Genomic DNA, 27,287 nt, shown 5'->3' with positions numbered 1-27,287 from the left:
GACTAATGCAGCAGCTCATCATGGAGAGAGGGGAGGAAGAATTATCTCCCATGGCACTACTGAATATGAGAATTAGAGCTACAGAAACAGTGGTAGTTTGTAAAACAATGAGTATCAAGTGAGCGTGCTTGGGAGTTTTCCTACTGGATACAATTTCTGCCTGAGAATCCTTTAAATTTGAGATGTATTTGTGATTCTGCTGCAGAGTAAGGTCATTGCTCAGTTGCTGGCTCTCAAAATGAAATAAAAACATACTTTATAGTGATAAATTATTGGCCACCCAGCCACAATCGTATACTAATAAAACAGCCTGGTTTGCTAGGATGCATCATTTACACCTTTTTCTCTTTCACTTAGAATTACTTTACATTAAAACATATTTTTGTCAGAGACAGGGAATGCAAGTGAACCTGTCAGCTGAGCTCCTCCACAGTCCCTGGACAATAGCCAGGGGACACTTCAGTAAAATCTCCTGCAGTTGGTGGAATAACTGTCTCCTTGCCTCAGGGAACCTCAGCATTAAAGTTATTAAATAAAACAGCAAGTCTGGCAGTTGGCTATGAGAAGCAATTTATACCATTGTAAATGGATTAGCCAAATGTAATTTCTTTTAACGTTTCTGTTTCAATTATTTCAAATAGATGTGCAGTTATAAATGTTAAGGAATTGTTTAAATGTTTCTTGCAATGGAAAAAGTAAATATAGGTTAGAGCTCCACACTCCCAAGTGAATTTCCTCTGTTTCTCTGTTTTCTTTATTTCAAGGCTTTTCACGTACTGCTGTAAAAGTTGCCCATTTGGAGACCAGGAGAAAAAAAATATTTGTGCTCCTGATGAAGCAGGGTATTATGCTAATCAGGAAAGTATAGATTTGAAATGTCTTGAGGACCAGAGAAGAGCCTACGGCTGTTCTTATCCTACATTCTCAGCTGGTATACTTTGACATCAAGAGCCTGGAGCAGTGCATGAGATACCGAGAGAGAGTACACCACATCTCTGCGTGTGTGAGAGGCGGGGGGAGACCTCTCTTGAAAGTACAGCTCTGTGGATTTCCACTGAGAAGGGTTAATTAACATACATAGCCAGCAGCTCCCAAACTATCATTGTCTCTTTAGACAATTTCAGCAATATCTCACCTGATGTCTGGTTTTTTCCCTTTCCCCTGTTTTTCCCCTACTTTTTGCTATGCTGTTGCAATTAAGCAATAAGGTCTAACAAGAAAGATGACTACTGGCATGGTATAATCGTGTCCTTGGGGTGTAATCAAGCACCAAGGAGAAACCAGAGCTCCTCATCCCCCACGGGTGCGATTACCTCGGGATTGGCCGCGTCCGTCAGGAAAGGCATCAGTACCACAAATTGTTTGCTCTAATATTTAACTGTTTTATCCAGGCAAGTGGTCGTGCTGGTCTGTGTCAGAGCAGGCAGAAGGGCACAGGCTGGTTGCAGCCAGCCCCCTCAATGCCCCGCCAGCACCGCGCACCAGAGCGGGGAAATTTCCACCAGGGATTCAGCCGGGTGCGCAAAGCTCTCGCCTTTCAAAACCTCTCTCCACGACGAGCTGAATTCAAGTTGCTGTAGACTTTAAAAGAGGGGGTGGTGAGGGGCAAAAGTAGGGCAGCAAGGAATAAGGGATGAGGCTATCTCAGTTGAAAGCAGCCGTGGAGGAGCCTGAGGGCTAAGATGGCAGTCATCATCGATTCCAGGGAAAGGAGATGTCAAGGACAGGGAATGTCAAGCAGGAACAACAATAAGGGTGCTTTGCAGCGCCAAGTCTTCCAAAAACAGCACAAATAAAGCTGCTGGGCTGCTGTGATTGGGCTGTTTGCTGCTTGAGATCACAAGAAAAATGTAAAAAAATATGATACATTTACAGTGTACGTCTGTCCTCTCCCTCCTGCCTACACAAAACTAATTAAAAATATTCTCTCCCTCTCTTCCTCTCACGTCCCCACCCCCACTGGCATCATCTTGAAATAGTCTTTGCAAACAAAGTTAGATACAGGCAAATTCTCTACACGGAACCAATCTTGTCAATATATAGATAAGCATCAGCAACATGCTGGCCCCAAACAAATAATCAAATGTTAAAGGAAGGGCTACAAGAAACACAAACACTCCAGGTTTCTGCAGTCTGCAACACTGTCTGTGGTGTGTGTGTGTGTATTCCTGGAGCATCAACACCTGCCTTTGCAGGTGATAGAGTTTTGTGGCACAAAATGTATTTATCCAATGGTTTTTTACACACCCTTTACAGCAGCTTCTCAAATAGGTGACAGAATGAATTATGTTTCTGCTGATGCAGCGCCAAAGGTGCTGATACTTTCAGGTGTGCACACACACAGGTTTACACACAAACACACGCAGAGAAAGCTGGAAAACCAGCTCACCCCAATGTCTGTGGGCTTGGACCACTGAGGCTGTTGCTGAATCATCAAATAAATGCCAGCACCTCAGGGAAACAGCAAACAAGGTTTTTAAGATGCTGAATGGATAGTAAACATTTTCAATGGTTTCAAAATTTGATTTTGTTTCGTATCAGACAATTTTTAAATTATCCGTAAGAGAGAAATAAGCCTCAGCACTTGGGTCATTGACCTGTACTGGAATCATATAAGCCCTGAAAATCCCTGGCCACAGAGGAAATGATGGATCTGGGACTGCAGAAAATGGTGATTTTCCAGGCATATTTATAAAGGGAAGTGAAAATCCCCCCATGCAGATTATAGGGTTATAAGCACTGCAGGAAACCAACAGAACTTCAGATTCTGCTTTGGTTTACTGTACTGGCTCTGAAACCAAAATACCTTTGTTTGACTGCAACTTCAGTGAAGAAACATTCCAGTAGATTATTCCCAGCTCAGCTGAGGCATTTTGTGACTCTGACCACCCAGAGGTGATCCCTGACATACAGAATATTCTGTAGCAGAAATGGTATAATCAATTTAGATATTCCTGATGTACAAGTCCTTTTTTTTTTCCCTTCAACTATCAACATGTCAAAATGCAAGGGAGAAAAATGCACTCTTTTGTAGGAAAGCTCATTTTCAACCTTCCTAAGAGCAGTGATTCTGTTTCACAATAAATATAGCATGATATTCACCCAAAACTTGCACTTACCCGGGACCTCTGTGACATTACTCATTACTGTGACATTACTTCTGGCACAGTAGGGAATTTCACTGCAATAAACTGTAACCAAGGAAGACCCTCTTTTTTGCTGCTCCACTGTGCATTTGATTTTCTGCACATTTAGGAAAAGGAAGATATTTCTGTCTGAATAAATTAGTTTTCCTAGTAAGGTATTTTCCACATACATGAAGAAATATTATCCCTATTGCCCACAGTCTTGCAGTTCAAAGGGAAAAAAAAGAAGCTGGAAAAGTAGAACACAAGGGAACACTGGATCACGTTGTTTCTTTCAAGCAGTGACCCTTTCTGTAGCTATTACCAGAGATTAGTTTGAGTACTCCTTGGCTGGAATAGGACAGGCTTAATAAGCAGATAGTCATATTCCTCAAAGGCTTTTAGCCTCCTGTGTCAGAGCTGGAGCCTGTCTATCAAACTCCCACACCAGATTAGAGGTTAAAACCTCATCAGCCCACACTGGGGGCCGTCAGCAGAGAGGAGGGAGGTTCCTGGAGCATCCCCTCTCCTTAGAGAGGCTGAGGTGGCTTTGAGAATGGCACTATTGATAAGGACAAAGGCAGGTAGAAGCTGCAGTTGGGTTATTATCTTTTGATAAGTGCTTTGGCAGCTGTTTGGGACTGGGGCACATCCTCACAGAAGTGAGGAGGTGCAGAGGCAAGAGCCACAGGCTCCTGCCACGGGCAGGGACACCTTCCACTATCCCAGGCTGCACAGAGCTTCAACCTGGCCTTGGACACTTCCAGGGATGTGACATCCTCAGCTTCTCTGTGCCAGGGCCTCACCACCCTCACAGTAAAGAATTTTTTCCTAATATCTGATCTAACCATGCCCTTTTTCTACTTAAAGCCATTCCTCCTTCTCCTATAATGAACACATGATCTTGTGAACAGTCCCTCTCCAGTTCTTTTGTAGCCCTCTTTAGGCACTGGAAGCTGCTCCAAGGTCTCCCTGGAGCCTTCTCTTCTCCAGGCTGAACAACTCCAACTCTCTCAGCCTGGCTTCACAGAAGTGCTCCAGCCCTTTGATCACCTTCATGTAGGTCCCCCTCTATCCCATGCTGGTGACACCAGAGCTGGAGGCAGCTCTGCAGGTGGTATCTCTCAAGAGCAGAGAGGCCGAATCACCTCCCTCACTGCCCACGCTGCTGTGGATGCAGCCCAGGGTAGGGTTTGGGTTTCTGGGCTGTAAGTGCACATTACTGGGTCACTTCCTCTTCTGGGATACAAATGCTCTCTGCAGAAGCAAAATTTCATCTGTAAAATGTATCTTGGGCTTTTAGAGACAGAGCAGGCTTCCCCTCCTCTTTTCCTCCCACACGTTATTTCCATAGGTATTTGCACAGCCCTCTTTCCTCCTTCTAGCTCGTGACGCTGCCAAGGTGGGGCTCTGACAGATCTTGTTCCCTATGTCATGGTTCAGCAGAGCCTTATGCACCTTCACATCTCCCCCTCCGCACCAAGAGTTGAAGGGGCTTTGCTTCTGGCAGCATCAGGACCCTGATTCCCAGTGGGATCTATTAATATCTCATCCAAGCTCTGGCTTCCCATCTGCATAGATGTTCGTATTACCTTGCTAAAACCAAGTAAGTGAAAAGCTCTGAGGGGCTGGCTTGTCTGGAGGCTGTTTGTCTTTGCTGTACAGCTGCAGGCAAGCATCTGTAAAGTTTCAATATTTGCTCTAAATGAAATGTCTCTCAGCTAGAGCTCCATTTCACGTGGCACTGCTGGTGCAGACAAGATGTACCCTGTAAGTAAAAAAAGAAAGCCCCTTGGGACACTGGTGCTACTGGTAACAGAGGTGTTAACTGCCCTTCCTTGGCTGGTTTTAGGTTATCTATGTTTCATCTTTGTTATTCCTATCTTATGAGTTAGACTGTCTCCATAAAGTTACTTGGACACAGAACAGTTGTTATCAGATATACTGAACATCTTTTTTAACTGTTATGTGATTATTAGGAATTAAGAAAGCACAGCTGTAGAAATGTCCTTGTGTCCTAGAAAAACACAGCTTTAAAGGAACATGAAAGCTAACCCAGTTGTTTGTCCCTATCCCAAAATAGGGCCACTGCTAATATTCTGTTACTTCCAATAGGTGATAGTTCAATTTGTTCTTCTAGATCTCCACAGACATAGAAAAGCTGGAATTTTTTGTACTGATTCCATTTCTAGGTGTCATCAGAATATTGTGCCCATATCATGCACACCAATGTGAGTATTTCTTGCAATTACATTAATTTGCTGTTTCTCATCTTCTCCAATGACACCTTAGGTTTCAACCTTTATATTTTTCAAATCCTGTACTGCTTGGTGTGTCACTCTGAAGTTTCTTGTAGCCTGTTAACTTCTGCTCTCTCATGCTAGGTAGACATAACAAAGCCTCTCCAGGCCTGCTCTCCAAGGACACCAAGACTGTCCTAGGCCAAAAGTATAAACCAAAGAGCCTCAAAGGGGGGGGTAAGTTGAGGGGAAAACTGAAGCTTTAATTGGAGAATTAACCCTGATATGCAAATGAACCAGACCTATAAAAGAGTGAAGAACTCGTGACCTGTGGTCCATCTTGGGGTCCATTTTGAGAATAGCTTCAGGCTCCTCAGGGTGTACCTTTGAAGGCCTTTCAAATAAATACCTACTTTTATTCCCTTACTCCTCTCTAGTCTCTGTTTCTAGGAGGCTTCTTAAGGCATCAGTGCTTTGGCACCCCAGATGGGACAACAAGGCTTCTGAAAATCCTCTGGGACTCAGAAAGATCCAGCTCAGTTCCCCACCACAGCTCCCCCCCACCGTCGGCACCCAGGGGGGGCAGTCCAGGAGGCAGAGAAGACCCAAGAGCCCAGAAAACTCTCCAGATCCAGCACAGAGGCATGTGAGTAACTGAATAGAGGTGATATTCTGTTGTTAACACCTGAACTGGGTATTGGGTATCCACCATGACCATGCACCATTTTAGCACTTGGCCGTGCTAGGCCTGATTGGCTCCCAGTCTTCTTTTAGCCTCAAACAGCTCTAGTGTCACTTTTTAAGACATAAATCAGGGATAGCACCAGCCTCTGCAAGTACCACTGAAAAATCGAGATGCTTCCTGGGAGAGTAATATTTAAGAGTGATTTCTATTTTTACCTTTAAGTTCAAATTTGCAAGTCCGATAGCTGTACAATCAAATCAACAGGAAACCTGAACCTCTAGCACTGCAACCAGCAGATAAAGCTTGTCTTTACTACACAGGGAATTAGAGAAAGTATTACACAGCTACATAGAAAGGGCAACAATTTTCAGCTCTAAACTCAGGCGTGGTCTGAGCTATCCAGAGGTGAAAAATCTCTCTTTTCTGCTGATGAATCCCTGACCAAAATATATTTAATTTCCCATTAGCTAAACGTAACCAAAATTTGCTATGTTGGTTAGGTTTCCAAAGCTTCTTTTCTCATGTAGCTGTTTAAAGTGTTAGATTGGGAAGAAAGATTTTAGCCACTTAATTGCACCATGAAATTATTTTCATGTTTTTAATGTGCATCATAATAGCTACATTTACCATTCTATTATCATTAGTGCTTGAGGACATCTTTCATTTATCTACTTAGAGGTTTTTACATAGAACTCCCAGAGGTAAAAGTCATCATCTTGCTGAGTTTGAAAGTTTTCTTTTCCAGCATTTTATTCTTCCATCTCAAGGGCCTGACATTTTTTTAAACTCTTGGCATTCTCTTCAGTAACAAGGTTGAAATTTGAATATGCTACATCAATTTGGCTTTGGTTTGATGGCTCACCAAGGCACAGCCTGGCTGAGGAGAGAGAAAAAAATGAATATGAATGCCAACCATCTATCAGGATAACTCAGTAAAAAATCAGCAGGTCTCAGGCTGTAACTGAGAAGGAGCACTACCCCATAAGTGAGAATGAATCTATTTTGCATTAAATTATAGAAATATAAGTTGCCAGTGATACAACAAAGTTATATAAATTTAGCACCAGTCCAAGAGGAATTTAGAGTAATGTGGTAGCAAAGCAGTAACTTACTGCACTTTTAAGGATATGGAACGATTTTATGAATTGTTGTAATAGTTAAACAAATATTCAGTCCTGAGAGGAAAAGAAAACCATGCAAACCTAAGGTTAATGCAGACTGGTCCCAGTGGATGTCTTCTCTTCCTTGATGCTGTCTCTGAGGCTTCAAATGTTCTTGTGTTTCTATGCAAATGAGCTGCTTACAAAATCCAACTCTTTCAAGTGTGTTCTGAGTGCTGCTGTCTATGTCGTTTTACAGTAAACACATTTTTGTTGCACAGCAATATGTTTCTCTTAGAAGATGGGTAAATATGCAAAATGTTTCTGTAACTATTTGTCAGATAGTCAAACAGATTTTTTTGTCTATCCTCGGGCCCCTTTTATGTTCACTCTCTGTGAACATATGCGACAAGAGCTCTCCCAACACAAACACTTGAAGGAATCAAATTGCAGGCTCTTTTTCTACCAACATTTGCACAAAAAAAAAGGGGGAAAAAAAAGAAAAAAAGAAGAAGAGTATATTTTATCATGCAATAGAGTAGGAATACCCTGTGAATTGCAACCAGCTCTTACAGTTCCTGATTGTGCAAGAACTTGTAAAGTTTGGTTGTTCCTTGTGCTGGTGCCATTTGATATATAATAATTTCAGGAAGGGAAGTGAGAAACAGAGGCCAAAGTCCTCGTTAATATGTCAGCAACCAGATGTCAATGAGACCATCTCCCAGCTTCCTTGGAGTCACTCCAGTTGCAATGTGTGACAAATGAGCAGTTGCTCAAACCATCGCCCAGGCAAAGCAAAAATGCTGCCCAGAGAACATGGATGTGCTGAAGGACTTCCCTCTTCTGCTATTGAGGGCATTTGCTCAGGGACTGGTTCATTTGCAGCTTCAAAGACTCTGCACTGGTAAAAGTCAGGTTCCCCAGTTTCTTGAGCCAGTGGTTATCCACAGGCTGTTGTGGGCACACCCAGCTCACCAGGCTTATTTCAATCACAGATGATCTGGGGGAAGTTGGTATTTATGGAAAAAATTCTTCCCTGTGAGGGTGGGGAGGCCCTGGCACAGGGTGCCCAGAGAAGCTGTGGCTGGCCCTGGATCCCTGGCAGTGTCCAAGGCCAGGCTGGATGGGGCTTGGAGCAACCTGGGACAGTGGAAGGTGTCCCTGCCTGTGGCAGGGGGTGGAATCAGATGAGGTTTAAGGTTCCTTCCAACCCAAACCATTGTAGGATTTTACAATTTTATTACAAGTCTGGGATGGAATCTTACCTGGAGGCAGCTTTGCCTTGCTCCCAGTCTGCCTGCTTCATGTTTCATCAGGCCCTGTCCTTGTCATGTCTCCCTCTCTTCAGCCCACCCAGTGCCCAGAATGCAGAGTGGGTATGAAGTCATTGGAATAACACACATCAAGAGCTGGGAAATTGTTATGAAAAGGCTCCTGTGATGTCACTGGTACAAAAACTTCTGTTGAATATGAAATTTTATCATTCTTGACTTAAAAAAGATGAGCTAGCAAGCAAGCAAACAGCCAGATCTAAATCACGTATGCCTGTAACAAATTGAATCTCATGTGCCATTGTCCTTTTTATATGAAGGTCAGTATGGGTTTTTTATTATTTTGTGTCCTTGCAACCTAAGATAGAGCCCTTAGATGTCTGCAAATCTTCTTTTCTAGGAGAAAGATACATAATTGTTGTTGATCACAAATAGTCTCTTCAAAATACCCTGGAAGATGGAAAAGACAGTCTTTCACTCTTCCACTTTTCTTTCTGTGCCCAAATTTAAACTTTGGCTGTTTAGGTGGTTGTGTTGTTCCATTTATGCTCTGATACAGTGGACCAAAGATTATTCTTAAAGCACAACTTCAACAGCATCTTTTCAAGAGTTGTATAAAGAATGCTTTGATTCAAGCTTCTGTGTACCAAAATGAATGAGACCTTTTATGAGGAGCACTTCCAAATACACCCAGGAAGCCACAAATGATGTGGCTGGCTACAGGCAGGCCTCCAAACCACAAAGAATTGCTAACACAGTCGTTCCACTTTATCTAGGAGAAAGTTTTTCTGTTTATGAACCAATCATCCAGTCTGCCACTCTTCCTGTGACTCAAAAACACGTGCAAGGAAGTGCTATTTCCACACAAGTTCCCAGATTTTGAGATTAGTTTGGTAAACACTGAAGTGATTTTTTGTTCTACAGTCACACAGCCATGGAAGCACAAATGGGTTTTGTTTTAAGAGACCAGTCAACACTCCCAGGTTCTTCTCCTACAGGAACTTTACCTTTGTGCAAAACTCCGTGATGTGATATTGCTGGAAGTCCTGCAAGCTCTATACATTATCTTACCAATTTCTTCTGTGATATGGCAGAGGATACAAATTTAGAGCATGAAGACATCTTGCTATGGGCAGAGTCTCATTTTTATACCCAGTTCTGCTCCAGACCTGCCGTTCTGGAGTTATGAGAACAGTTATATCTCTCCTTGTGTACCTTTCGCCATAGAGACCTGCATGTTTTTATTGCCTCAGTAAGAGAGGCCCCTCAGACTGCAGCAAACATGGGGCTTCTAGAGGAAGTGATTAATATGGATCTCAGCAGGAACAATTTACTACTAAACAGAGAAATTTTTGTAAAAATGAGGAGTAAAAAGTGAGAATTTGAGTTCTTGTTAGCAATATAAATAAGAATATTGTTTCAGGTATTTTCAAAGCTATCCAGGAAAATGCCAGGAGTGTTAATCAATGAAAAGTGATTGCAGTGGATGAGGAACCAGACAATGAGGAGGACAATGATTCATCTAAGCTGGAGGAGTCACCAAGATTAAGTTGATCCATGTTCTGCATCAAAACTTCTTCCATAAAGAAAAAAAAAGGGTCATTGTCATAGGAGACTCTCTCCTGAGGAGAACAGAAGGTCCAATATTCAGGAAAGCCTGCTGCATCCCTGGGGCCAGGGTTAAAACTTCCTGCTCTCCTACAGCCCTCAGATTACTATCCATGATGATCTTTTTCAATAGACTGATCAAGTTGCAACAAGAAGGCTCAAGAGAGACTTCAGATCCTTGGGTCTACTGACTAAAGGATCAGGAGCACAGGTAGTGTTCTCTATCGTTCCAGTTGCAGGGAATGATGAGGGAGAAAACAGGAAGAGTCCAGAGATCCACACCTGGCCCCAAGCCTGGTGTCACTGTCAGAATTTTACTCATGGGTTGGTCTATGGGACAGACAGGGCACACCTGTCTTAAAGCAGGAGAAGAATTTTTGTGCAGGAGCTAACAGGGCTCACTGAAAGAGCTTTGACTAGATTTGATGGAGGAAGGGGTTAAACCAGGCTCACTAGAGCTAAGCCTGGGGTGGCACATGGATGTTTGAGGAATGGTGATGGTGAGGTCCTTCTGTCTGCCGAGTTAGTCACGGTAGAGGAAGGAAACCCATGTGGCAGCAGACACAAAGGTTATTCAAGTATGGGAATGGTCACCACCAAAAAGGGTGGCAGCATCAATAGCCCAGCTGAAATCCATCTGCAGCAGTGCCCACAGTATGGGCAACAGACAGGAGGAGCTAGAAGCCACTGCACAGCTGGAAAACCAGGATATAGGTGCAATTGTGGAAACATGGGAGGTTGACTTGCACACCTGGGATGCTGCAATGGATGGCTGTAACTCTTCAGAAGGGGTGTGAAAGGAAGGAGAGGTGGTGGGGCGTGTTAGGGAGAGTTTTGACTGCCTAGGGCTAAATGATGGCAATGACAGTGTCAGGTGTTTATGGGTAGAAACTGGGGAAAGGCCAAAGCAGAAATGGTGGGATTCTGTTACAGACCACCCAGCCAGGGTGAGGAGATCAGTAAAATATTCTGTGGACAGCTGGGAAAAGTCTCATAATTGCTAGCCCTTGTTCTCTACAAACTTCAGCTTACCAGATGTCTGCTGGAAAAACAACACAGTGGAAAGAAAAGAGTCCAGGGGGTTCCTGGAATGTGTGGGAGGTAATTCCTGACACAGCTGGTGAGGGAAGCAAGCAGGGGAGGTGCCCTCCTGTTCGTGGACAGAAAAGGATTTAGTGGTTGGAAGCCATTTGGGGCACAGAGTTAATCAAATTATAGAGTTTGCTCAATTCTTGGAGAAGTAAGGAGGGGGATCCACACAGCGTCTACCTTGACCTTCCAGATGGCAGACTTCAGATTTTTTAGGAGCCTGGTTGACAGGAGAGGCTGTGCTGAAGGGCAAAGAAGTCCAGGAAGGCTGAAGATTCTTCAGGAAGGAAATCTTCAAGGCACAGCAGGAGGTTGTCCCCATGTGATTAAAGATGAACTGGTGGGAAAGAGACCTGTGGGTTTGGTGCTTTCCTGACAAAGGAAAACACCAACAATCACATGACAAAATGCAAGGACGTCTAAGAGAGGGGCAATTGCAATTTAGTCCAAAGGACAAAGAGGAGTCAATATTTATTGCTAAAAAACTCCGCTGGGAATTTCAAAGGATGTAAAAAATTTGTCCTTGAGGAGTGAAAAAAACTGCTCTTCTGGAACAGTGGCCTGACTGGAATCCAAATCCTAGTTCTACAAATTCAGGAATATCCAAAATCAATACCCTTAGCATGCCTTCACAGATTTCTGTGAAGAATTCTCAGTCCATGTATTAACTGAGAAGACTATGAGAAAACCAAAAGAGAAAAGAGGCTACTCCAAAGCAACCTCCAGTTCTCTGGAAAACAATAATCGGGCCGGATTATGGGATTTACATTTGATATCTGAGACAAATTTTCTTTAGTAACTAATTTAATTGTCTGTATTACACACACAAAACACATGGAGTATGTGGCAACCATAAGAAGACATGGTTTGCATTTTGTTTTTTAGGCTGAATTTTATCATAACTTAATTTACTAATTTACCTTGTGCATTGGTCATGTTTTTGCTAAAGCAAAAAGAAGTCATAACTCTTGCAGTATGTTTGCCTGACAATAACATGCAGTGTATTAACCTAAGAGTACTCTGTATTATGTCATATTTTTGAGTTTATTTTCTTAGGGTTGCCTTTCATTCTAAAGGTCAAAGAATTATCAGGAAACAGAAGGTTTTATCCCTACTAAAGCCATATTCCTTAGTCATAGTGCTGTCACACTACTGTGACATTAACCACAATGCAATTAATTACTAACTTAAACATGGCTGTGTCCTTCTTTTCCTACAAGTTCAGCTTAGCTCATTCCCAACCCATCTTCTGATGTGCGTTTGCATATCAAGTAACACAAGCAAAAGGAAAAAAACACCTCTCTGCTTCTTATAACAGCTCTCATCTGTGTGCTTGAGGGGCAAAGGAAGGAGAATTTCCTCATAATTCCAAGTCTTGCTCTAAACCTTCGCGCTGTGTTGAATAAAAAAGTAGGACCCATTCTTACATTCATTTTCAATGTGTTCTGCATTTCTATTTATGGAAGCCATTCAATGTGTGCAAATACCCCCTTCCTTTGAATCCTGCTGCATTTCCATTCTTGCTCAATAATTAAAACAGGTAGCGATTACCCTCAATAAATACCAAAAGCTTAGAGTTTGGGATTTTTTTTTTCTTTTTCTCTTTTGTGCACCTTAAATTGGTCAGTATTTATTGCTTTTTGTCATGTGGGCTTTGCATTTGACGATGCTTTGGGAGAGCATCTCTAATCTCCAGAACAACACCAGCACCACACCTGACTACACTTCCTGCAAGCATTTAATCCATATTCATGTTAATTAATTTCAACTTTCTCCCTGTATGGCACTTAACCGAACTCATTTTTTACCTTCCATTATTTTTAACACAAATCCTATAATAAATTGGAGCTCCTGTAGCCATTTTGACAGTCATACAAAACAGAGTTATTGTAATTCAACCCTCCTGAAAATTATTCTACCTTCTCTGGAATATGCACACAAAGATGCTCTATGACCTTGAGCACTCACTGGCAAACAACCTTGAATGTTCTTGCTAAATCCTATGCTTTGATTCAGTAAGAATATTTCTTAAGAGATTTAACTGTCTTAATTTGACTGTATTACACTATGCATTCTATTTATTTTCTTTTTTTCTTTATTTTTAAAGATCTTTGATAATAATTAGAAAACAATATTGTTTGAGACAACTTTTCTTCACTAAATAAACACATTTTATTCTATTATCCCTTTAAGTCTGATTACTAAATTATCTCAATAATGACTTACTCTTGTCTTGCAACTATGGGATAAAAATATCCTTTGAAGTTTTCTGTGCTCTTAGTAATAGGCTAAATAATGTCACGATAAAATCCTATTTCTTGCTGAAGATGTTGGCTTCCACATTACTCATTATTTCTTTTACTAATTCATTACTAATTACTGCAGTGCCCAAGAGACCTGGTCATAGACCAGAAAGTTCACCACTACATGAATATTGGGCAAAAAAAATGGAAATATTATTAAAACTGGTGACAGATATATTTCAATAACATGCATACTTCCACTCATTTACCTTTCTACCTCATGAAGTGTTATTCATCTCTATATTTTAGACATTGTTAGGTTTAAATTATTCAATTATTTCTTTTCAATTTCTTTAATAAACATTGCTTTATTTTAAAGTATAGGTCTATTTTGCTATTTCAGCAACCCTATTTAGTACTCTTAATGGAATAGGAATGGAGTATTAATATCAAAAACACCATTTATCAATAATTCCATGTGTTATATTTGTTTATAAATTAGGTGAAGAAAAAAAAACTCAGTTAATCCCATCCGACTATTGATCTTGATAATATGACTTGCTTTCTCTTCTTTCTGGTATAATTGACGTGAAAATTAATGACCAAATAGCCCTTGATGAATTACTCTCCTCTCTGTGATTTCTAGTTTTAGAGACATCAGATCCCAGGTGTCTCTAAGGTTACCCTTCCAATGTTTCATAGGATTTCTCTTGCCAGAGGCTCCTCAGCCCCTACAAACCCCTGTCCTAAAAAGCACAAACCTGAGAAGAGTCTGCAGAGCCCAGCCATCCTCGCTTTAAAATTTAAATACAAAAATACTGGATTTTGCCCCATTTTTTTCCTCACCACCCTGTAATCACAGAGGAAGAAAAATGAAACCAAAGAGGTCACAAAGCACAAGGCTTAAGAGAGAATTGAGATACCATTCTTTGTCATTTGGTCCCAAACCATTGTATATTTCTGGCAAACACCTGAAGGAAATGTCTTTAATTCTCAGAGCTGGGGAGGAGGAAAGGGAACCTTTAGATAATGGCAAACCATTTTACACTACATATGCTTAGCTTACAGGGAAAGAGCAGTGGTGCTCTTTCCCTGTAAAAAACACAGATTAAAAAAAAAAAAACAACAAGCCAACAGAATTCTACAAAGCAATGTATATAAGGCAAAGATTAAGTTGTTTTAATGATAAAAACATGATCAAGTAGGTTAAAAGAGTGAATGGAATCAAAAACATTGAGATTTTATGCTGGGCCCTGCACTGACAGGAGAGAACATTCCAGTACATTTTTGGTTGTTGAATGTCTCTTCTGCTTTCATTGATCCTGTGGTGCTTTGCATTTCCCAGACACGTGCTACTGCTCGTTTGACACAGCGAGTTGTTGACCATATGCTTAACAGAGCGGGGTACTTCTCACAAGAAATCTTGTCTCCTGATAAAACCATTGTTGACAGATTTAAAAGTTGTTGGTTTTTTTTCTCTAGAGAGAGACTGTGTGTGAGTAGCTGCACTGAGAGTTCTGTGTTTATTGTCTTGCAGTCACGTTCAGATCCAGCCCACTCAGTTTGTTCTGACTGTCACCCGCTGGATTCTGAGAGCCACGACTGCAGATTCTCACACTGGCATCAAACCAATAAATCTGGCAACTAACATCTGCTATAATGAAGGTGAGCTGAGGTCTGAAAGTTGCTTTGGCCTCTGTTTGAGGTAGAGATTCTGCAAGCAGAATTTAGTTCCTAATTCCTCAGACAACAGGCGAGTGACAGTAGAGACCTGCTTGCTCTCTGCTGCCTGTATTCCCCTCACAGCATCAGCAGACGTGGAAAATAATTCAAAAAATATTGTCAGAAAATTTAGTAGATCATGCTCAGGAGGGAAAGCAGAGATGGGAGGTGTGGGAGAGGATTATGCATCACATGTGAGTAATAACACTTCTTCCAAGTGAAGGGAAAAACAGTTATGTAATAGAGAGAGAAGGGAAAACAATCAAATCTGTAGCAAATCTTCATGGGAAATGTTTTCCATTTTTCTCTCTACTTGAAGATTTGGGAACTGAAAAGAGTAATTAAGAAACTACGGAAAGATAGGAGTCAAAATTCAATAAGAATGTTTTCTTATGGGGTGCTGGGTTTGGTCAAAATCTCAGAGAAGCTCACCCTAAGGAAATTGGTGCAGATTATCAACGATTAAAGTTTTGGGGAGTTCATCCTCTGAATGCCAGGATATTGACACATCTATACAAGTCAGTGGTACACAGCAAACAGAGAGCAAGTTGCCTTTTCCCAAATGATTTTGTTTTGTTTATAGAGGAGATTTACCACAACCATTGCCTTGTGAAGCTCCTGAGCTTATTCCGTAATGCACGAATGGAAGCAGGTCCAACACAGATGCCTAAGGCAGGGAGTGAGAGCTGTTTTTCATGGCCAGATTTTGGGCAAAGATTATTTTGGCCACGTGGCATGACATAACTTCCTCACAAAGTCCCGAAATAGGGGAATGAGAACCCACTACAGCTCCCAGTTCTTTTGCCACAAGCATGTTCTTTCCACACCTGACCAACACCTCTGTGCATAGGCAGAGCTCTGTCCTGGGCCAGAATCCTGCGAAAGGCACAGATTTGGGCTGTGGAGGAGAGCAGCCAGACAACCTGACGGCAGCTGAGTGCTTTGGGTAGATTCTAGAAGGCAAGTCCCTCAGGATTTCACCCACAGCACAGGTGCAGGCCTACATTTTAAGAGAAAACTCCTCCTTCAGCACTGTCTTCAGCAAAGCTGATTTCCAGGTCTAATTCCTTCCTTGCATTTGCTGCAGCAGCTCTTAGATAACATGTAGGAAACAAAAGGCATGTTGTTGTACCAGGATTTTGAAGAAGTTATTCATCGCTATACTTAAGTTGAGATCTGTGAAGAAACACATGCGGCGTATTTTGAGAATGTGCTATGGCAGGTTACCCTAAGTCACAGTGTGTTTAAACAACCACTTTATTCTGCCATCTGGTACATGATAGGTTTCTGATAAATACGTGCCTGCGCTTTGACTGTGGGATGCACACAAGACTGTATTTTTCCAAGATGTTTGTCTAAGTCTCAGACAAACAACTCTGCCAATGTGAAGGAGCTTTCTGGGGGTGCAGCAGTAATCACAGAATCATAGGATGGCTTAGGTTGGAAGGGACCTGAAAGATCACCTAGTTCCAACCCCTGCCATGGGCAGGGACACCTTCCACTACACCAGGTTGCTCAGAGCTCTAAACTGGCCTTCAACCCTTCCAGGGACGGGGCAGCCACAGCTTCTCTGGGCAACCTGAGCCAGGACCTCACCACCTTCACAAGAATTTCTTCCTGATATCCCATTTAACCCTACTCCCTGTCAGTGTGAGCCATTCCCTCCTGTCCTGTCACTCCAGGCCCTTGTAAATAGTCTCTCTCCATCTGGAAGGCCACAATAAGCTCACCCTGAAGCTTCTCTTCTCCAGGCTGAACAATCCCAACTCTCTCAGCCTTTCCTCATAGCAGAGGTGGTCCATTCCTCTAATCAACCTGGTGACCTCTAGACTCACTTCAGCAGATCAATGTCCTTCCTGTGCTGGGACACCAGAGCCCTCCTCCTTAATTTCCTTCCCTTTAGTCCTCCCACACACCCTAAAAATAGTGGCCAGACAGCATGAGGAGAACTCAGGCTATTGCTGTAAGCCATAGAGGTGTGTCTAGCTCAAAGAAATGTGGACAATTGTAGGCTGGATTTATGTATAGACAAAATCAACATTTGCCTTAGGCAGCCGACTGCTGAGCACCCCAGGGTCCCTGCTTTGGAGAAAGAGAGGAGAGAGATGGCCCAGCATTTGAGCAACCTCCAAAGTCCTCTGCCACTGCTCTCTGCCTGGTTTCTCACTGCCCACTTCTGTTTGCCTTTCTGTGCTGCAGGAGAAGGCCTTTCGCCTGCCCTGTCCCCTTCCCTCCTTCTCACACAGCAGCAACAGTTCAGGTGAGAGAAAGCTCCTAAGACCACAGCAGGAGGAGGATGCTACTCAGAAGGGACAGGGAATTTTGTCAGGGATGCACAGGTAACATGGTCAAATTTATATTAAACCTGCTTTTGTCCATACTTTTTACAGTGATTCTTTAATTAACCTGAACCACTCATTCACAACACCTGGGGCAGGAGGGAGACGCTCCTGTACCAGATGGGAGGCAGTCACAGAAAAAGAAGCAGGAGGTGCTCTTCCAGAAAATTACAATCTCAGGGATAAGAAAGAGAGGGAAATAGTCCTATGAACATCAACAGCCCCCCAAAGTCTGCACAAGCCCCAACAAACCCCACAGATCTCTCCCAGGATCACAGAAATTCCAGGAACCCATCCAACTATCCCTCTTTTATCTGCAAGTTCCTGAAGCTGTGGTCCTATCCCAAGTTACATCATCCAGTTTTCCTCAGTGGTTCATTTTAGCCTTCCTCCACTCTTTACTGCCATCAGAACTGATCACAGGATGTCCTCATTCAGCTTTGCCAACACCACTGAGAAACCTTGACCTGTCTCTAAGCTTTCTTTGCTTTCCATAGATTGTGGCAATGTTGCTGCAGTAACGTTGCTCAGTGCAGGCTGCAGAGTCTGCCCACAAACCTGGTAAATGCTCAGGTTTTTAAGCTGAAAAGATGGAGCTGTGAGGTCAGCTGTGCAACTTCACACTTTTTTATGGACAGCAGGTCTGGTGTATTTCTGTTGAGCAACCAAGAGCCTTTCTGGCCATGACTCTATCATGAGACAACACTTCAGAGATTTTATTGACAATAACCCCATGTGATGCAGAATGGATCAGATCCCAAATCTACCACTTTTGCATTTTCTTTCCTTAAACTTCAGATTCCAAGAATTTCCCTTCTAAGCTTTGCTCTGTATTTCAGCCTTAGCTCAGTACATGAAGCCTCCTAAAAGCATAACCTCTTCATACTTATCACTGCTGTGATTGACAAGCACATTAGATAAAATGCAAGACGAACAACCCAACCACACACTCTCTAATTTGTGGGAGTGTTGCTATATCCAGCCAGGCCATTCACAGACTTACAGAATATTCTGAGTTGGAAGGGACCCACAAGGATCATGGAATCCAAATCTTAAGTAAATGGCCCGTACAGGGACTGTACCCACAGCCTTGGTGTTATTGGCACCGTGCTCCAATCAACTGAGCATTGTCACAGGTTGTCAGATATGTCACCAGTCTTGGCCAGTGTCTGACAAGGCTTTAGAGAGAGCTGCAGAGTGCAAGAAATAAACACCCTCATGACTAGGATGAAAGTTAATTAGTTCTTAATTTATATCTTGAAGTGCAAGTGTTGAGCTCTCATAAAACTGCATCCTTTGGAAAACAAGCAAGTGCTTCCATTTTTCATACTCTACTGCAGCTCTTTGCACTGCTATCAGCATGCTGTTCTAATGGTATCTTGCAGCAGTAGATTTTTTCTGTGAAAAAGAAAAGCAGTGAGCTTTTTTAATGTTAGGAAGAAATTCTTCACTGTGAGGTTGGTGAGGCACTGGAACAGAGAAGCTGTGTATGCTCCATCCCTGGGAATGTTCCAGGCCAGGTTGGATGGGGCTTTGAGCAACCTGGTCTAGTGAGAGGTGTCCTTGCCCACGGCAGGGGGTTGGAATGAGATGATCTTTAAAAAAAAAAACATTCTATGATGTTATAAGTTCCATCAGGGGTTTTTGTGTGGAGCAATATAAGGGAAAATAACCTGATAGATTTTTAAGTTGTTACCACTGCCTCTATCAGACTTTCTCTTGCAGACCTGCCACGCTTCCCATTATACATTTGAGGAGTGATCTACTTTTACCTTGTATAATCTACTCTCTCAGGAAACATTTTGCATACTGCTAATCATTTTCATTGTCTCTTCTGGGTCTTTCCTACTTCTTCCCCCTTGCTTAGGTGGGAGAAGCAAAATAGAGCAGTGGTTGGGGTTGGCACATTTCACCCTTCATTGTTATTCCCTGAGCGCTGCTGTCCGACCTTGGGAGAGCATTGTGTTGCTCAGGTTTGCCCTTCTGTCGTTTCCTGAAGAAGCTGCAGTTATTTGTGAACACAAAACCACCGAGTTCCTCTCCCTGGCGCGCTCTGCCTCGCTTTGCTGAAGGGAACATCTTGAACTCTTCACATGCATTGACTCATTGTGACGGATGAAGTAGGATGTGACATCCCACTTGCAGCTCCCCAGCATAAACAGTGGGAACATAATAAGAGCTCCCATCTGCCTCATTCCTTCGCTCCCCCAAAACTGAAAGTAAAATGAAGACCAGGAGTCATTCACATCTTCATTCAGAGAACAATTGTATCAGAAAGCAAGAACATCCACATCTTCAAGTAGGAATCAACGATCAAGTTATGTCAGGATTATTCCAAACAAAAGCAAAATCCTTACATATATATGGAGGGGGTTTGTTCCTGGTATAATTTTATGTCTGCCTGGAGATGTTTTGCCCACAGGTTGGCTTAGGTTCCACATCACATGCTGGTCTCTGACAGTACAAACTGAAATTTATCTAAAGGGAAAATATGGGATGTGCTATTTCTTACCACAGCGTGGCTTTAGCAGGAATATAACAATCTTTGGGGATAGAATCCATTTCTTGACCTGGTTTTCTCTGTAATTAAGGAACGTGCAACAGTTCACTGTAAGTCTCAATAGAACTGCAGTGTCTACAAACATTTTTATAGGTACCCAACTGCAACAAAATAAACTGTAATTTTTCCATTTCCTGTTGCTACTTCAAGACAGTGAATAGTACCCAGGACTTTAGTTACCAGGAATGGAAAAGTAATTCATGCCCAAAGAAACAGGGAGAAAAAAAGCCTATAAAAACGAACTTGAAAAAATACCATTTTATGGTGATACATAAAAAAGCTTCCAAAACCCAGCTGAGATTTAAGCCATGTAAGTCCAAAGTACTCTGAGTGCTTTGACAGAAAGGATGTAAAGGATTATTTAAAACCAAATTCAACCTCTATATAGTTCTACAGGAATTTGACCTATTCTATTTCATTCTATTACTTCTACTTGATAGTTCAGGGGTATTTCTAAGATATGACAACTAGAAACTGTACATGCTCTCACTTAAATGAAATTTTTGAAATTATTTATTTTTAAAATACTTGTTTAAAAGTTTTACATTGTTGAAATAACTTGGTTTGGTAAGTTCCTTACTAAATAAAATACTAAATTAAAGTAAACCTTCTTTTTTATTGAGAAAATTAGAAAATTACCCCCAAAGAACAATTAGATGTGTATTTTGGACACTGGCTATGTCTACATAACTCCGCCAATACAGAAATTGAGAAAAACACATTCACCTGTACAGAGCAATGGTTTTTTTCTCCATCTCATCACATCAGAGGGTACATTGGACCAGCTGTATTTGACCAGATCAAAAGCCCACATGGGATAAAAGGTCTCCCACTCCCAGCAGTGGATGCCCTGGAAAGGACATGGAGCAGTGTCCCCAGGTGCACTGTCCCAACAAACCCCACAGGTCCTCAGCCTCAGCTGCATCTGAGCTTCTTTTCTTGACAAAGGTATGTCCATGAATTTTTGATCCGCCTTTTTTTTTCCAAGACTGGTTATATTTTAACCTCCACAGCATCCTGTGGCTGTGAACTCTACAACACAAAACGGTCAGTGAAAATCTACTTTTTGTGTGTGTGAGAGTCTTAAAGTATTAACTGATCATCTTGCTGGGTATTACCTAATATTGGTATGATAAGAAATCTCAGAACTTATTCCCTATTCACACTGTTCACAGCATCCATATTACCCTTGCTAGTTCTGATTTCATTTCCAAGATAAAATGCAGCATACTTTGTTCTCACTCAGTAGACAAGCTATTTTATGTCCTCAGCCATCTTTCCTTCCCTTCTCCATACCTTTTTTATTCACTGAGGTTCTTTCTGAGACACCATGACCAGAACTGTAAAATCTTCAGGATATAAATACACCAAGGAGTTTAGCACAGACACAAGCTTTCCTTTCCAGTTTGTATTTATTTCTTTTTTTCATCATGATTCAACTTCCTTTTTTGAACCCTACAGACAATGAGATGATGTTTTCAGAGGATTATTCACAATGATTTCCCTAAGGACCCTTTAGCACCAGATAATTTAGAGCCTATTATGCTTCTACTTAAAATTATTTGATATATTGGGTGCAATCCTACCCGCTCCACCATTTAGAGTAATAGGCTACCAGTTTCACCAACCTTAATACTACCCTTCCACTTATTATCTACTGGATCCCTGGACAATAGGTACAGCAGTATCTTGGGACAGTATTTTTAGCAATGTCAGGCAGAATCTTTGCCCCATATATCCAGTGATTACATGACACACAGTAAATTCAATTTACTAACACATTACTGTGCAATTTTCTCTTACAGTCTTAATTCTGTTCCTCGTAAAAGTTTCAGCTTGGATTCAGGTAAATTATTGTTAAATAACAGGTTTTCCAGAATAGATGTTATTGCCTCTTCACAGATATTTTCTCCCTAGATATTCTTTTCCACCCATCTCAGACCCATTTATCTGTTCATTCTCCACACCACACATGGAAATTTATAATTTAAGATTGAACTTGCATTTCTTAGTGAAAAAGTACAAAATGGCATGCACATGCAACACACACGAGATTAATCCTTATTTTAATAAACAGCTGCATTACTTTGTGTCAAATGGAAATGTCTCATATAAATGGCTGTTATATATATAACATATATATAACATATATAAATGAATGTGACAGATTGTTACATAATTCATTAAAAATATATTCAATTACGCATTTAGATATTTGTGGAAACCTTTTTTTAATTAATAGTTTCAATACACTCATCAAACACTATAAAAGGATCTTCTACACACTGAGGTCTTGTTAGAGGAAATATTTACAACTGCTGAATTAATCCTGTCCAAAAGTGCAATAAATCAAAAAGGTTTTAGGAAGGTGCTTGAGGAGGAATCAGTAACATTGCTTTTCCAGAAGAAATTCTTTACTGTGAGTGTGGTGAGGCACTGGAACAGGTTGTCCAGAGAAACTGAGGATGCCCCACCCCTGGAAGTGTTCATGGCCAGGTTGGATGGAGCACTGAGTTAATTGGTCTATGAGAGGTGTCCCTGCCCATGGCAGAGGGTTGGAACTGGATGATCTTTGATGTCCTCTACAACCAAAGCCATTTTATGATTGTATTTGTACCATTTTTTCTGGGAAAAACTCTGTCCTGGAAATAGGAAGTGGGTTTGAAGCTGTGGTTTTAGCCTTGGTAAAGTGATGCTGGAGAGCATCAGGCTCTGGTCAAGGCTAAATACAAAGAGAAGATATTCAGGAGAGGGAAAGAGGCTGTTTTCTATTTGATCTACCAAAGAATATTGAAGAAGTGTGTTTTTTTCAAGATAAACAGATTCCACAAATCAAAATCATAACATAGTTACTTTGGAAACGCTTTTGGCTTGTAAAAAGACAGATTCAAACACTGAAGCATACCAGAGTATTGTGTCTGCCATGCCGCATCCCTGCCTACAAACACTGAGAGATCCCTTGAGTTTTGGCTGAACTGCTCAAGAGCAGCTTTCTGCAGACACTTTGCATGGAAAACTGTGCCAGTTAGCAACATAAAACTGGATTCCAGCCCGGTGGCTCCACTTGCGATGTCCAGAGACACCTCAACAGCAGAGGACATCAACTTTCCATGCGCGTGCTCAGCAAGCGGCTTTAAGGGAGAGCTCCTGAGGTGGGTGAAACGTCTCTGGTGGGAGGCTGGCAGGGGTGGCCCTGGTGGGAAGAAGGCAGGGTGGTCAAGAGACATCGTTGCTATGGCAACGCTGCCTGGGAAAGACAAAAGAGGAAACCTGAGATGAAAAGGGAACAGCTGAAATAGGGAGGAAAGCGGGGCCCAGCCCGGTGTGTGCTGTGACAGGCTGACACACACTTGTCACCTCCAGTGACTGAAGCTGCCACTCACCCTGTCAAGTAGTCAGGATGCCACTTGCCCATGTGGCCAAGTGCCCTGCACTCCTGGGCGGTCACAGGCTGAAAATGAGTTGTGGGGTTTGAATAAAGAGTTCCAATCATTTTGTGTGGACATGGTGCCCGACACAAATGTTTAAATTGACTCTGATAGGTCTCAAAAACTGCTTGCCAGCCTCCAGCACCAACGTAACCTCCAGTGGAAAAAACATTGTTAAATAATAAAGATATCTATATCTATGTATATATATCTATATTTATAACTATACCTATATTCGTTACACTTACATGAGTCAAACATTAAGAGCTGCCAACTTGTACACTCTCTTTCTCACATGCTTATAGTAAAACCAGTTGCAGGTTGAGTAACCCTGACTTAACAACTCCATGGCACAACAGCAAATGCCAGGATTTTATCTGTGAATCGATCTGGGCAGAAGAATCAGATTGGGAGCATTAAGAGCCTTCAAAATCACCCTCTTGACTTATAGGAACCCAGACACAGGGCACTGCAAATTGCTTTGGCAAAGCTGAGTCATCTGTGCAGCAACTCAAAACTAACATTAATCTGTTGCCCAGATCTGCTAGTAAAAAAAAGAATTTATGATAGAAACTGAGCTAAATTACAGCAATTGGCAGACCAATGTTCCCCTGTCAAATGACCATATAAAACTACAACAAGCCACTCAGCCTGTGTATTTTCTAGGGCAGTTTCCACTGTAAATATACAGCTTCTAGCCAGAAGAGAAACCCAATTGCCTTACACAGAAAAAAAAAAAAAAAACAATGTAATTAGTTCTCAAGACACCACAGATTAGTTCAGGCTCCTACATCATTACTTTCTACTAAAATCACAAATAAAGATATCTGAAAAAAAAACTGGAAAAGGTGAGAAAGAAGAAATATATATATATATATATACAATCATATTTTCTTTCCATGGATGTTTATCTTCTAAAATTTTTACAATACATTTTCAAACATCATTGAAAAAAAAAAAGTGAAATAACAGCCCCCTTTTATAGCAGGGAATTGATACACAGGGAGATAAAATAAATTACTGAGGATCACTCAAGAAATCTGCACTGGAGCAAAAACCTGTGTTTCTCATGCTCTTGTTGAGCACCTGAGGAAGAGGTTGGTGTTCCCTCAGGCCCAGGTGCTCTGCAGCATTGCCACAGACATTGGAAAATGAGGCCAAAGGCTGCAAGCACTGAAACTCACACAAAGAATGGGTTGATTTTTTTTTGCTGCTTTTGTTTTATGTTTGTCCCAGTGCTCGTTCAGAAAGTAAAATAAGTTATTCAGGCCCTGCTTTTTCATAATCTCCAGGGTACTTGGTGTGCGGATAAGCCATCGATTTTTGCTCTCAGTCTGTTACAGTCACATATATGCAGTAAAGTAATTTCCTCGGGACTAATATCATTTGTTCTCCAGGGTTTTTCCTTATGAAAACTGAATTTTGAACAATCCTTGTGTAACCTTTGCTATTAAGGTTACAAGAGATTGAGATCCATTTGTGAGATGAATAAAGCATAACATTTTGCTTCTGCAGACTTTCCTGACAAAGCTCTTTATGTCAGGGAAAGCATGAAGCTTTTACTATGGGACAAAATTTCCAGTTGAAATTAAGGCATCTGTTAAATTACTTTCCCTACCTGGTTTCTGCACCTATTTGCACTAAAATCTCTCTTTAATCTAATTTTAACTTTCACTCTAAAATTATTAACATTCAGGTTTTAAGAGAACATGACTTTTCCCCCTCGTAGAGCAGTATGACATTTTTCATTGCCATATTTTTGCTAAATCCAAGAACAAAAAAAGGCTGTTAAATGTAAATTAGTTGTTATGCTAGAGCTTGATAAAGGAGTATACGGGAATACAGTAAGTAAATTGTATGTCTTTAGATTACAAAAACTGGGCTAAAAGTTTACTTCAACAATTAAAAAATCACTGAATATTTTTGGTTGGAAAAAAACCTCTGTGATTATTGATTCCAACTTTTGATTGATCACCACCTTGTCAACCAGACTATGGCACTGAGTGCCACATCCAGTCATTTCTGGAACAAAAATATATATTTATTCTTTAACTAGAATTACATTTAATTAGAAGCATTTTTTGGAGATAACTTTCCCCAGAAAATAACTCCATCCTAAGGAAACCACATCACATTGGTTGCATTCCTGAGGAAAAGCTGGTAGGGACAGAACCTTGTTCTGAAATTTAATAAAGAAAGACCCCTCAACCCTTAGCAAAAAGAAAGCAGTTTGACCCCATACACACACAGTCGCCCCTGGAATCTGTCATATTTTAATATATCAGAAAGAGAAGCCTTGGGCAGGACCTCTGACCTCGATGGATATTGACCTTCTGGTTGTGACCATCTCATTGTGACTGGGGAGAAGTTTTCCTCTGTACTAGTTTGAAAACAAACCAATGGGAGGCACCAAGTCAGAATAACAATAGGGAAATTAAAAAAATAATAAAAATAAAGGCAGAAAACACTGGTTTAAACTGACAGTCAGGATACAACCTGACACCCTGTTAGTCAGGGTGGTGGTAGCAGTCCGATAAAATGGTGGCTGCAGTCCTCCTGAAGCGGTGGTGATGCCTTGAGAGGTCTCCTAGAAACAGAGACTAGACAGGAGTAAGGGAATAAAGGTAGGTATTTATTTAAGGGCCTTCAAAGGTACCCCCTGGGGAGCCAGAGACTATTCTCAAAATGAACCCCAAGATGGACAACAGGTCACGAGTTCTTCACACTTTTATAGGCTTGGTTCATTTGCATATCAGGGTTAATTCTCCAATTAAAGCTTCAATTTAATGATGTAATTCCCCTCCACTTGCCCCCCTTTAGAGGCTTTTGGTTTATACTTTTTGGGCCTAGGATGCTCTGGGTGTCCTTGGAAAGCAGGTCTGGAGAGGCTTTGTTATGTCAACCTAGCACGAGAGAGCAGAAGTTAACAGGCTACAAGAAACTTCGGAGTTACACACTAAGCAGTACAGGATTTGAAAAATATAAAAGTTAAAACCTAAGGCATCAGTGGATGTGGTTCTGTCATAACAGTGATCCTGTAGAAGGGTCTGCTCTTCCTCAGAAGGCCCAGTGGTGGCTGTGTAGCTCCTGTCCTCTGGGAATCCAGTGGAAAGGGTTTTCTCTGGTGTTCGGAATCTCAGATTATATCCAGGATGGAATACTTGGTCCCTCCTTCTGGGTGGAGCATCTCACAATGGGATGATGAGTCATGAGGCCAGGCATTGATGGGCCATTAACAGAAAGATAGTCTGGGGGGAGGAGGCAAGGAAACAGTGCCCCACCTGGTTTCAACAGCTCATGAGGATGGTAATAGAATACACTGCAGCCCAGGACATCCTCGTTAAGGCACCATGGTCACGACAGTGTGCAACACCCCTGTGATGCAACTACAAGGCACAAAAATCAGCTGCCTGCCAGCTGCTGAGTGGAGGAGCTTCCTCTGCAGCTGGGCAGCTGGAGTGAACTTCTGAACAGCGAGGCCTGGGGTGTGATGTGAGAGGGAGTAAAGGGCAGTGGATGGGTAGGAAATAGGGGAAGTGCTGCTCTGCAGCCAGGGGATGGTGGGTCGCCGTTATTTAGGCTTCTGTAGTGGTTTGGTTCAAAATAGCCATTATTTACTTCTTTTGCTTCTGTGAGATAAGAATTAGGATAAAGCAAAGCAGGCACAAAACTTGAAAGAATATAAAGAAGTTTATTAACAGACCTAAAAGAAAGAAAAAAAATCAGACCAAACCTTCAGAACACTTCTCCTCCCCCCACCTTTCTCCCTTCTCCCACTGACAATGTAAAAAAACAACCCTTGAGATTGTCAGTCTGTTTTCCACTTCTATAGTAACCTTTTTCAGTTCACTTAGGGAGAGGAGTGTCTCTTGCTCAT

The sequence above is a fragment of the Corvus hawaiiensis genome, chromosome 2, assembly GCF_020740725.1.
Source record: "Corvus hawaiiensis isolate bCorHaw1 chromosome 2, bCorHaw1.pri.cur, whole genome shotgun sequence".
Lineage (NCBI taxonomy): Eukaryota > Metazoa > Chordata > Aves > Passeriformes > Corvidae > Corvus > Corvus hawaiiensis.
The sequence above is the reverse complement of the archived record's forward strand: the minus strand, read 5'-3'. Positions refer to the sequence as shown.